Here is a 12,685-nt window from a genome sequence, read left to right on the forward strand (position 1 = left end):
GTTTCTAAGTATAGTCAATTCATAAAAACAACCAAGCACTTTTGCAAGCTTTGAAGATGCACGAATTAATTATTCTACCAATGCAAATAGCATTTCCTTATCCCTGTTTCCAGTAGGCGTGTGAAACCTATTTTCACATTATTCACTATATTCAGGTGCAGCTTCTTTGGGACAATGTCAAAGTATTCCACAGGAGAACATCTTTCATACTGAAAAAAAGTGAATTCCCTGAGCTCAGAGGAATAAACAGCCTTTTTTTTGGATCTTTCAAAGACAAGAAGGATACGCTGCCCGTTTAATATGGTGGAACCAAAAAAGGTAAGCTGTATGACACACCAATTTGCTAAGCACAGCTTTCCCTATGTGCTTTCATCATCAGTGGTGTGGTAACATAAAGGATTTGTTCAGCATAGGTGAACTCCCTCTTCCAAATGTCTCCAGGCTTTTAAGCAATTTCAGTTTCTGGAATTGAAGTGTATCTGTCTTGCAGTGAGTAAGCTTTGAGGGCTGGAAAGGTAATTGTGCATTTTCTCTGTTGTTGTGACAGTATTGTTGGGGATAAATAAACTGGGTGAAAAATTCTTTGATTTTTAGGGAGGTTGAACCAACAAGAAAAACTGAAATAGGTCCCCTACTTAAACTGTGAAAATTTGTACTTCTTGTGAAAATCTGGATAGAGGTTTGGTCCATTTCATAGTGTTACGGTTCAGGTACCAAGATACAATTTATAACTCAGATGAATCGTAATGGATTTTCATCCCATTTTTTATATTAAACCAGAATACCCATTAAAATCAGTTTTGATAAGCAATTTTTTGCGTAGTGAAGTTTGTTTCAAAGTATCAGCTAAGTCTAGGGTGAGGCAAAGAGAGAAAAAGAAATAGCTTTCAGGCATAAACCACTGTGACAAGAAGAAAGTTGTTTTGCCACTGATGAGATTTGCAGTATCATTTAGTTCCATACTACCAATAGGGCAGGGATATACTTTTCTGCTATGCATCAGATACTGACCATTGCTGAAAACAGAGGCTGGCCTTGGAGAACTAGTGTCTGATAAAGACAACACATTCTTGGAGCTGAATTGCTAGAAATAAAGGTAAAAATAAATTCAAGGTGTCATCATTCTAAAGCTACTGGTTATTACTTTTTGTTTCCTTTGGCCACGTTTTCTTTGATATTTTAGTATCAGATACCGTCAAAGCAGTCTTCCACAAAGATTTGGTTCATCAAGTAATGAACAGTGCCTTTTCTCTAGACTTATCCCTGGATTTTAGAAAAAGAGCTATGCAAAGCTGCAGCATGGAAAAATAAAAGAGAAACAAGGAAACCTCAATTAAGATTAATAAGATAATACCCAGAGTGACTGGCTTGGCAGTCATGCATTTCCTTTTAATATTTTCTGTGTAATTCATCTGTTAGATTAATACAGTGCTGAAGTTAAAGGGGGACAACTGATGAAACAGAAATTTTCACATACACAGTCTCTTTCATGCTTTTTTAAAAATTAGCAGTAACTTATTCTCTGTTTTGTTTTTTTGTGATGACAGGTAAGAAAGAGAGGTTGGGGTAAAAATTCAAACATATGGGAAGGTCTTTGTTGGCTACATACCGGTACTCCTTGTTGGTGGCATCTGGGATCTTCTTCCCAGGTTTTTGGGCTGTACAGGAAGGAAGGCAAGTCTCAAGGAGAGGAGAATGGAATGGGGGAATGAATTTAGCTGCCTGGAGAGGAAAGATCCCCTCTCCAGAAAATTATTACGAATTTCAAACATAATCATCTTCAGACAAAACAGGGAAACAGTCTGAGAGAAGAAACCAAAACAAGGTGTCTCCTGTACCTCCTTTCCCAGACAGCATCCCTCATCACCGGTGATTACTTTCCCCTTTTGGCTCTACTCATCTCCTTCAGCACAACGACACAACTTATGATGGAGCTGGGAAAAACTCCTATCCTGACCTAGCCCACAGCCTGTGTCTGGGTTTGAACCCCTGAGGCAAGGAATCTGCGGATCCGGGGCTCCCCAGTCTCAGAGTTGGCTCACCGTGGGGTTATTGCATACAAAAGGCAACACTTAATTTCAGCATTTTTTCATGTGAAAGAGCTGCCTGTCAGAAGGTCTAGCTCAGAGACTTGCAGGATGTGCACAGGCAGATAGAGGGGAATCCCTATGTTGTAAGACACATGTGATGGGAATTCAGGTGTCTAAATTCCCTGTATGAAAAGAGGAACTTCACTTTTCTCACCTATCTGGACTATTGTGCCTGCATTGTTCCCAGGGGGGGAATAGAAAATAAAAAAGATATTTTCAAGGCTAGGCAGATAGATGCCATTCTTCTGCATGCTTAGAATCAAAATGAGATTCCTTATCTGCTCCAAACTGTGCTAAGAAACGTGGCAGGCAATTAAAAATAAGCTATTTCATCTCCTTTTTCCTGTTAATGAATTTATGTTTAAACTTCCACATTTTTGCCTGATTTGTGTTTTCAGATTGGCTGATTCTTGTACTCAGACACAACTGTATACAGGAGTACAGCTAAAAATGTAAAGAAATAAATCTGTGAGAGTCCAGGAGGCTGGACGAGAGATATGTAGCAGATAGATGGCATTAAATAAGAAATCTCACTATTACGATGGTAGCTGGAGGAGATGTTGGCCAAGAGAAATATAGGGATTACCATTCAATTAAGTCATGGAGCCAGACATACTACAGCTTTTATTCTGGAAACCTGACTAAGGGACAGGAAGACAAGAGTGAACCATTGCTACCCAAGAGAAACCACCTCAAGGAGCACTGGAGCATTACAAATGTCAACATAGGCTTAGATGCCAAAATTCGAGAGCCTTCCTGCAAGCAGGCTGAGACCTCAGGTCTTTTATCTCAGACACTGCTTCAAATTTTTCCCTTACAGAAGATTTCGGCCTTGTTCAGGTCTCTTTCTGAGAGTGACTGCTTTGCACAGCACAGGTGTGGTGGACCTGCACCATAACACTTGGAAAGAGCTTCAAGAGCTTGTGGAGTTACCAGTGCTTATGTGGGGGTCTCACCAGTTATGGGAAAGGTTCTGCGAGGGGAAGGGAGTAGTAGCCCTTGGGTAGTTTATTTCCTTTTGAATTAATTCTGGTTTTCTTTTTTCTTGGCCAGAGAAATAGTTCTCTGGTGCCAACCCAGAAGAAACAGAAGATGCGTGTGGGAGTGGCTATCAGCGTGGGATGGGGCCTTGCTACTTCCACTATGCTACAAGGAAGTTGCCTGGCTGGCATACTAAATTGGGGTGTTTAGTATCCCAATTTGCCATTCCTTTTGATGCAAGAAGTTCATGGAACCTGTAACCACTTGTCTTTACTGCCAGAGCCCATGCCTTTCTGTCTTGCTTCCTCTACAACAGTCCATTAGTTTTTAGCTCCTCTCTCTGAAGGCATTCTCTGAAGTGAGTGACCCACTGCTTGGTTTTGCTGAACACCACAGGGAAGAGGGCCAAGGATACCTCCATGTTTACATACTGGGTTTTAATAGCCTCACGTTGCCTGCAGATATACATGTATCAGTGCAAGTCCAAGGTCAGATCTTGTTGACGAGTGATATTGGTGAGCTCTTGCTATAAACAACCACATTTCCAAGCCACGCTAGGCTTGTCACAAGCTGTTTACAAGAGATTGAGCCTATGGTGAATCATGCAAGTCCTGCTTTGGTTCCCCCATTCTTGCTGATGCATCTTGGTTGCTTGTCCTGTGTGAGGCAGGAGCACCTCTGGACATCAGCAATGCTTTGCAGCAAAACCCATTATTGAGCAAAACACTGGATGCATGAGAGTTGTGGACAGTGACCTCTGGAGATACATCACACCAGAGGCCTGACCAAAGTACCAAGCACAAGCATGTGCTCAAATTATCTGTTTGAAGATGATCTGCAACGCAGATCCTCTATGTTACTACCAGTGACATCATATTTGCCTTGTTAGTAGGAAGACTCAAATACTTGATCCTGGAGAATACAATATGGCATTTTGAAAAACTGTTTTCTTTTTGTTTGATTTGTGAGAGGTAAAATCAGAGTATCAGTACTAAACCTGGAGCATATGCCTAAGGCATTCTCTGAAAGGCATGCGAAAGCAACTATGCAATGCATATATTTTAATTTTAGATAAATCAATGTGATAATCTGGGATCAGGTGGGATTTTGCAGCTGGAAGAAAAGAACAAAGGGAGGTCATTGGTTATACTTTTAATAAATCAATTTGGTAATTAGGGATCAGGTGGGATATTCCAGCATCAGAATGAGCACAAAGAAAGCTCATTAGTGGTATTTTAAATATATCAATGGTTTTGGTTGGTGTGTGATTCTCCTTGAAATATAGAAGAGGGTAAAAAAGGAACAGAAAGTGAAAACTTTCATTGAAACTATGCCTGATGTAATAAATAAGAAATGTTTCATACTTACCTAGTGTACATATATTTTCTAGGCACCCCTTAGCACAAAACCAATGCAGTAAGGCTGGAACCCTTGGAAGATTCAAGAAAACAAAGAGAGAAGAGCTGTAATACATTCAAGGAAAGAAAGAGGAAAGGTTATTTCAGCTTTGTGTGGCTCACCATATCTAGAAAATTGTTTTCAAAACATCATTCAGAACCACTGGACATGTCTGAAGACTTGAGTCCTAGTCTTTTACCTGAGCCTGCCATAGGAAGATGTCATCTACAAGGTATGATAATATCTACCAGGTCTCCACTGCAGTAAAGTTCACTGGGCACTAAGCTTTTCTTCTCAGTGGCATTATCAAGACAGCATTTACTTGTTCTGCAGGTCCCCTGGTACAGAGCCCACCTGTCACTCTTACAAGGTCACGAATCCCTGGTGATCACCAGGGCACAAACTGTCTCACTGCAGGTCCTGCTGAGGCAGATGGGACTCCACAAGCTTTTTTTTATCGACTTGTGTTGATACAGCATCTGAAAGCAAAACATTATTTGAGTAAGAGAAGAAGAGAAGAAGGCTAAAAAAAATTAGTTCACATGACCAAATCTAGCAACATTCAGCCTGTTTCCTCCCTGATGTTACAGTGGAGGACAGGAATTCAAAGCCATCACTATATAAAGGAATGACAAGCATGACAGGAAGCAAAAGACTTCTTCATAACTAGTACTCATTTGTTCCCTACTGTGGCACACATTAAAATAAGCTTTTTGAGACAGCTTTTCTTCCATCCTGGTTTCTGTTTTGTCCTGCCTAGACTCCAGAGAGGGAGTCTGGCTGGTGGACAATAACCTATCACACAAGGCTAATATCTCCTGAGGGTGCATCCTCTCATGCTGCCTGCACAACAAGATGCACATGATAATTACCTCCTAGGATGGCAACAGCTCAGCTGTGTCACTGTCACATCTGCCCACGGCTAATAGGTGTACAGTATTTGCTGTGAATTTAAAAACTGCCCCCTTTCAAAGGTCAGAAGATCAAAAGTTCAAATCTAATTGGGAATTGCCAAGAGCCCAGACAGACGCTCACTGTCCCAGCAGGCTCCTTGCATGTGCTAGCAAGGAATCAGCAGCAGCTAACTTGCTGGTACTGTTGTTTCCACAGACATATAAAACTAGAGACCCAGTCAGCTGTGGCAAGAAATAATAAAGATATTGAGCTTACATACAGTCTTCAAAAATTTCCTCAAAGGCTGTTCAGTTTATTTTCTCACCTCTGTGTGTGGCTTGGTATTAGCAAGATGGCTGCCAAATGGGTGATTTACCCTACAGCTCAGATGGACTCTTATGATGGATAGCAGTTACTATTTCAACAAAGAAACAGTGCTTTGAGTTCTAATCAGCTATATAAACTAATAGAACCTTACTCAAAATATATTTGGCCCTTCCTCTGTGAGCAGATTCTCAACAAGAATTAGAAAAACACATCATATATATATGACTTATGATGTTACTCTTCTTATGAGAAGCAAGTCATGCAGAGTCCAAGCACAGCAGCACCTTCAGAGGTTCAAATGTCAGCAGTAAGATTCAGCCTGTGCTGGAACCTGACCTGTAAGGTTGAAGACAGAGAGCAGTCTTACTTTGCAGATTTTCTAGTAAAATTTTACATTTCAAGATTGCTAATAAAGGGCAGAAGATCAGTTTTTCAAGACAGGTTTTGTATTCTTGCAGCAGTAACTCCAAACTCCAACAACACTTCATTTTTTAGTGAAGCTCCACAGTGTATTGCCCAGTCATAAAAGATTTAAAAAAAAAAAAAAACAACTCAGTAGCTTATCTAAAAATAATTTTCTGTACATGACCTTAAAAAACAAAACAAAACAAAAGGAGAGGAAAAGAGGGGCCCTTGGACCTTGAGAGAAGACCAGTTTCTTGAAAGTACTGAACAGGATTTAACAAATGTAAACAATCCTGTAATTCCTCCTCAGCTGCATTTGCTTGCTCTACTCCTCCAGGGGAAGTACAGTATCCCTGGAAATGGAAGACACTGAATTGCAATCACAATTCAGAAGAACATCAGTCAGCAAAACACTCAAGTACATACTTGACTGCTATTAGCATAATTGGGACACAAGTGTATGATTGAAGTTAAGTATGATTAAAGTTAAGTTTCTTTAAGATAAATGGATTAACACAGATGTTAAGGTAATTTTGAGCATCAAGGTCAGCAAGTTTAAGCAATTTGTCCAAATTTATATGTGATTTTTACACAAAACCACTACTTCTGATCTCACAAGTTCCAATTTCAGACCCTCAAATGCCTAAAAGCTTGGCATTCTCCTTGTTCCAGTACTGACACTGCCTATTTTCTGCACATTCCCATCATACCTTTTGGAAACACAACCAGGGGAACAATGGGACACCTTAGGCTCAATTTCAGGGGGGGGCTGGGCTGGCTGAACTGACAAAAAAATCCTTTTCTGACAACAGTTCATCCAGGTGGTTTCTGGACACTGACAAGCTTAGTTTTGCACCTGGCTATACTACCAAGTCATAGGAGAATCACAGACTGAAGCTGTGTACCACTTGGTCTGAATATACAGTGCCTGATCCAATGCTGACTACAAACAGTAGGAAACTCCCACAACAACTAACCAAGCCTCCAGAGAAGAGTCTGACCCAACTTGGTCCTATTACTTAATTCACAACAATTTCCTCCTCTTCTTTACAGTCGCCATTAGGATTTGGAAATCCAAGCCATTAATCTTCAAAATGCTAAAATTACAGACATCCTATTAGCAAGCATCCATTTTCACTCCCTTAAAAATCCACCAGAGAGGGAAAGACACGATTTGGGCCCCAGCCCAACTTTACCCTGGCCTTCAATTTGATATCCCATCCACTTAAGTGATGTGAAGCTCTGCTGGATGGCTTCAAATTTGCCTCCAGACTGTTGCTAACTTGGAGGACTGTTTTTCTTTATTCTTTCTGCAGTGTTAGCAGAGGCACACTGGCAGTGAACTGGCAGTGGAAGCTGCCACTCTGGGAAAAGTATTGATTAAAATATACATTGCTTTGATGAGTGGCTTCCCTGCAGTGTAAGATAAACATGATCAGCAGTTTTGGTTGGTGTTCATTCCTAAGGCACATGTTGCTAAGTTACTGCACTACATTAAATAAAAGCTTAAAAGGAAATTATTGTAGCCAACTGGGACTTGGAATTATCCTAAGACTAGAAATCTTAAAATCTAAGCAGAAGAGAAGCCAACACTGCCTTTCCTTTTCTCCAAGTAGAATCCTGCACAATGGCAAGTTCAAGAAGTTAGAGTTGGTATCTTTTATGGCAAGGCATGAATGTCAGAGGAGGAAAGGTATGAAAGCATGTTAAATAACTAATTCAATGTTTATGTATTCTCATTCAACACCAGAAATATTACAGAAGTACACTTCCCTTCGGCTGATGAAGCTTGTTTGAATCTCACAGCTGGGGACTGGAAGAGCTGTCTGAAGTGTAGCCATAGTCTTTATGTCAAAATATTTAAATACTACTTTTTCCTCTTTTTTCCCCCCACTTTTTTATTATGAAGCCAAAATGGTGTCTATTACAGGAAACTAGCATAGCTGTTAGTATAAATAGTATTGCAAATAATATTCATGGAAGTTGTTTTCTGCACTACAGCTTTGTATGCAAAATTAAACTTTAGGAATTTGTTTTAAGATTGCTAATGCCTAAGGCTTGACTTTTCTAGGGAAGAGAATAGAAAAAAATTACAAGAACAAATAAAGATTTGCTCAGATAATGGCAAGTATCTTAACAACCTTACTTATAGGCTTCTAAAGGAAGTGGTATGCTTTGGTTTCTTAAGCTGGACATTTAGTGACATCTTATTACTTCCTTGGAAAAGGGTACTTTCTCTGACTGGTGTAGGAACCAGCCAACCCCTCCTTTTGCCATCCCCAAGGCTGGGCCAGATCCTGAGTAAATCCACAAAGGTTGAGCATCATCAAAAGCAACAAACATACCTCAAATGAGATCTGAGCAACTGATTCTTCTACTCCCTGCAATAACAAGGGGGAGCAGGTGGGTGCTGCTGTTGAGTGGAAGTGGTCCACCAGTGTCAAAGGCTCCCCTGTGCTGCATCCTACCTCTCTCTGTTCAAAAGCCTTTGCTGATAAAAGTAATAAACATACCATAAAACTGTTTTACAAGCCAGGTCTCACTCTGCTCTCCAGCTTTTTCTCATTAAGGGCATTGCTGCTTCAAGGAAGTTCAAGCTGCAGCACATTTAACATCTGCATTCCTTTGACGTTTTTTGAAATTATTTTAAAACATTCGGGAAAGAAGGACCAGGTCTGGAGGGGGCTGAGTTCTTCAAAAAGAGAGCAGATCGTGTAAGTCTCAAATTATATAACTAGGCTCACCAAGGAAATAAATTAATTTGTTTCCCAATGTCTTATTTATATACCCTTTAATTATAGCTAACCATATCACCAGCATTATACCATGGGAAAATGTAAAACTGTTAAGCAATGTACCACTCCGCCCTCTCCAGACTGAGAACACAATCATTAGGCAACATCTACGTGTTAGGACATTGCTTGCTCTTTTGTCTTTCAAAGGTACAGTTCAATGATGTGGGTACGAAAATGTGACCTCAACGCTCTTTTTCTAGGGCTTTTGTCTGTTCCTAAACTCCATCTCCCCATTGGATCATAAAATGGGACAGCATTTGACCTGCTTGCAACACAAAATGAGATATTGTTTAAAAATGCACTGTTTTCCCAGTCTGCACATAAGTCACAACCAGCAGTTGAATCCTGTTAACTGCAAGTGCTGCTCAGTCGATGCTGCCTTTTTCAAATGTAGTAAATTTACATAGCTCTGTTGACTTCAATTAAAGCATTTCTAATTGTTTCTAATTCAGCAGGCACCAGCTGAGACCCCAGCTTTTGCCCTACAAAAGGCAGAGTGTGTTAAAGCACATAGCAGCTCCTTGAGGCCTAACGAGTGCTACGTATTAGATTACAAGACCAAACTGCTGTGATGAACAAGATCACAACAGCAACAGTGAAATTTTTGCAAGTGAGAAACATCAGTTTTCTGAAAGTGAAATTCTCACGGCAGATCTTTCAATCCACACTCAGTCCACTTCACGAGAGAATATGTAAACATTTCTAAGAAAAAACATCTACTTAGGGTATGACAGAAATCTGACTGTGGCATGGGGAGAATTATATAACTTCAACTATGGGGTTGCAAGAAGGATTTCATTATAAATTATGGAAATTAATCCTAATGTTCTTGTATTTGCACTGGCTTTCAATATTCAGGCTAGTGAAGTCTTTCAGGTACAGTGATTTCTCTGTGTTTCAGTAGCTTTGCAGAATTGTAATACAGCTTCATTTAAGAACAAAGATAATGCATCTTAATGCTAGGACAGCAAACGTATTAAAAGCCCCATATATGCCAAACTAAAACAGATTATTGGGGATGCTTTGGAATCTCCATCAGCCAATCTCTATAAATCAATCTGGGTATCCTAAAAGATGGGCAGCAGGTTAGCCACATGTTGACAGGTTCAGTGCAAAAGCGTTTTAAGGGGGCCTTGAAAGAGAAACCCTGAAGATGAAAGAGAGTCATTCCAGGCTCTGCTTTCAAGAATTTGTAATACTCTGCCTAGAGTTCAAAAAGAGCTAAAGAGAAAGCTCAGCGTACACAGGAATTGCCCACAAGAAAATTCCTCAATTAGCTTACTAAATAAACAAGTCTTTTGTATTTGTTTTTAATTTAAAGATGGCATAAAGTGAGTTTTAACAAACCATTCCTGCATAATTCAGTGTACAGAGAGATGAAGAAATGCTATAATTCTATCTTCTACATCCTTTGAAGCAGTATTTTGTTGGTCATGTCTGCACTGCCTGAGGATGGCCTTTAGACCAAGCTCTCCACTCTTAAAAACAGATCAAAAGAAATTTGGTCATCTCCTTCAAAAGGTAGCAGTTCTCCTCCCATTTTTCACAGACCTGCAACATAAAACAAGGCTTAGTGTTGAGGAACGTCTCCTGTAATTCAATATAAATCTTTTGGCTTGCAGTTGCATTTTTCTAGATGGGAACAGTAAATTAGCTATCTTCAAAGGAGCTAAATTAATTTAATCTCAGTTCTGAAATAAGAGAGTAAAACCTGAAGTTTTCAAGTAAAAATGTTTGGTTTGTATTAAGAAAAAAGAAAAATACTGAGCCTCATCTTATCTGTTAATACACCAATGACATTTTTTCTCAGGCTTTTTTAGAGATACAAGATTATTTAGAAGTCTTATGTATAACTGCAATACATAAATCGATTTTCAAATGTCATAAATGTGACCAGTATTTGTCTACCCCGAAAGCTTGAAAACAAAATCATATAACAAGAAAGCAGTGTTCTTGAATACTATGCTATAATTTTGTGACTTCTCTAAATTAAGTCTTGTGGTGGTGAGATCTATACAGACCTATACATCTCTTGCTCCCATTTGGTTGACATTTCAGATTTCCTTAGGATTTACACAAAACAGAAAATAATAGTTCTGGGATGTAGTGGATAAGATTGGTCTAGAGCAAACATGAACTGGCCAAAATCCAAAATCCAAATTCCTGAATCTTTAAAAAAAATTAGGTAAAGTACGTTTATATATTTTTTCTAGGAAAGTATCATTTTCTGATTTTGGATGAAGATAGTAAAGTATCTTGAAAAAGGCTTTTTCCACACTTTGCTTAACTAAGCAGAAGCCAAGACCTACGAGAAATCTCTATGGAAAACATTTTCCCCCTTTTACTGGCTGCTTGACTGTCAATCTTATCCAGCATTCCCTGATGATTCATCATGGAATTAGAAAGCGACGTAAAATCCTGGATATAGATAAAACCTAGAGAGACACTGCCACCTAGAAAATAGGGATATGATCTGGAATGTATTTCCAGTCTTCCTAATGTCCCTCAGTAGGACAAAACATCTGTGAGCTGGGTAGTTGTAGACAGCTGGTTCTGGAGAAAGCTGGAGTTTAACTCACCAAGACACAACCTTCTCTAATGGGCATAATACTACCACAAAAAAAAATCAAAATTGTCTAGTTCTTGCAACTGTTTGCAGTTCAGGAAAGCAGTGTGCTGCTTTGTTATTTATAACCAATATAATTTTATCTCTACTCTGTGCCCACTTTCTTGTAACGCATCATAGTCACATTGTGAAAAAAATGCATGGAAATAGAGATTTATAGTCCACCATGCTACAGCTAATCAAGTTAACAGTGAAAAACAAAACTATGAGCAAATCCTATGTTATAACTTTGGGGTTATGCAGCTGTGCAAATGATACTTAAAAAGAAAATTAAATAAAAAAAACCAAAAAACCAAACCAAACAAACAAAAAACCCACAAACAGAAAGACCTACATTTTTAACTTTTGTAGAATGAAAAGAATGGAATGTTTTCATTGACAGAAAAATATTCAGTTAAATTTTTCCAGAAGGACTTCTGCAGTGGAGAAAAGCCAAAATCAGATCCCCGTGGATGAAATTTGTATGGATTATTTTTTCTCAAGTTTTCAGGTAATTTTTTTTGAGATATTCAGTTATCTCATTAAAAATTAGGAATTATCCCAGGTGTAAATGCTACACTATCAACAGGTCATAAGTCATGCATGGCTTCTTTGTGTAGGGCAGTCTCCAAAGGATAAGACCATCAGAAGCTACTGGGAAGCCAATGGGACATACACTTACATCTAATGAAGCCGTCATTGGGGGAGTATTTGCTAAAACACTGAAGTTGCATTTTTCTCCTGAATCTTCATTGATCCTATAGTAAAAGTGTTTACACTGACAGTACATTTATACCAGCTGAGGATCTGGCCTTATTTTAGCCTTCTTGGCTTATTTTTTGGCATGTTGCTGCAAGTGGGTTGGGATCCTGCCAGGGCGGAGGTGAACAGAACAGCATTCCTGGGCTCTTAGTAGTGTTGACCATTGTATTGATGTGAATACATAAAAACCTTCAAAGGGAGAAAGGTGACTCCCTGTCATATGCAACACTCCTTCTAGTTCTTTCAAGCCCCAGATCATCAGCATAATCCATACTTGAACCCAGGACATGCTGCTTTCTCCCATGAAGGAGTGATGGAGATTATTGTAGTGAATAGTAACAGTAGATGAGGTGCTATCTTCCTCTTTAAATTGAGCCATTCAATGTGTCATGAATGGCTGAGTATTTCATGCTGGCATTTGGGACTTA

At 39.3% G+C, this 12,685-nt stretch overlaps 1 long non-coding RNA gene across 1 annotated transcript in view; it reads right to left on the bottom strand.

Annotated features, from left to right (window-relative positions):
- Positions 1-4,446: 4,446 nt before the first annotated feature.
- The window catches only part of LOC139795515 (uncharacterized), a 199,297-nt gene continuing 191,058 nt past the window's right edge, over positions 4,447-12,685 (bottom strand). The window contains exons 4-5 of the long non-coding RNA XR_011725537.1: positions 4,669-4,948; positions 4,447-4,534 (exon numbers count right to left, since the gene is read on the bottom strand). This is a non-coding gene — a long non-coding RNA (uncharacterized lncRNA). The remainder of the gene's footprint in view (positions 4,535-4,668; positions 4,949-12,685) is intronic.

The sequence above is a fragment of the Heliangelus exortis genome, chromosome 3, assembly GCF_036169615.1.
Source record: "Heliangelus exortis chromosome 3, bHelExo1.hap1, whole genome shotgun sequence".
NCBI lineage: Eukaryota > Metazoa > Chordata > Aves > Apodiformes > Trochilidae > Heliangelus > Heliangelus exortis.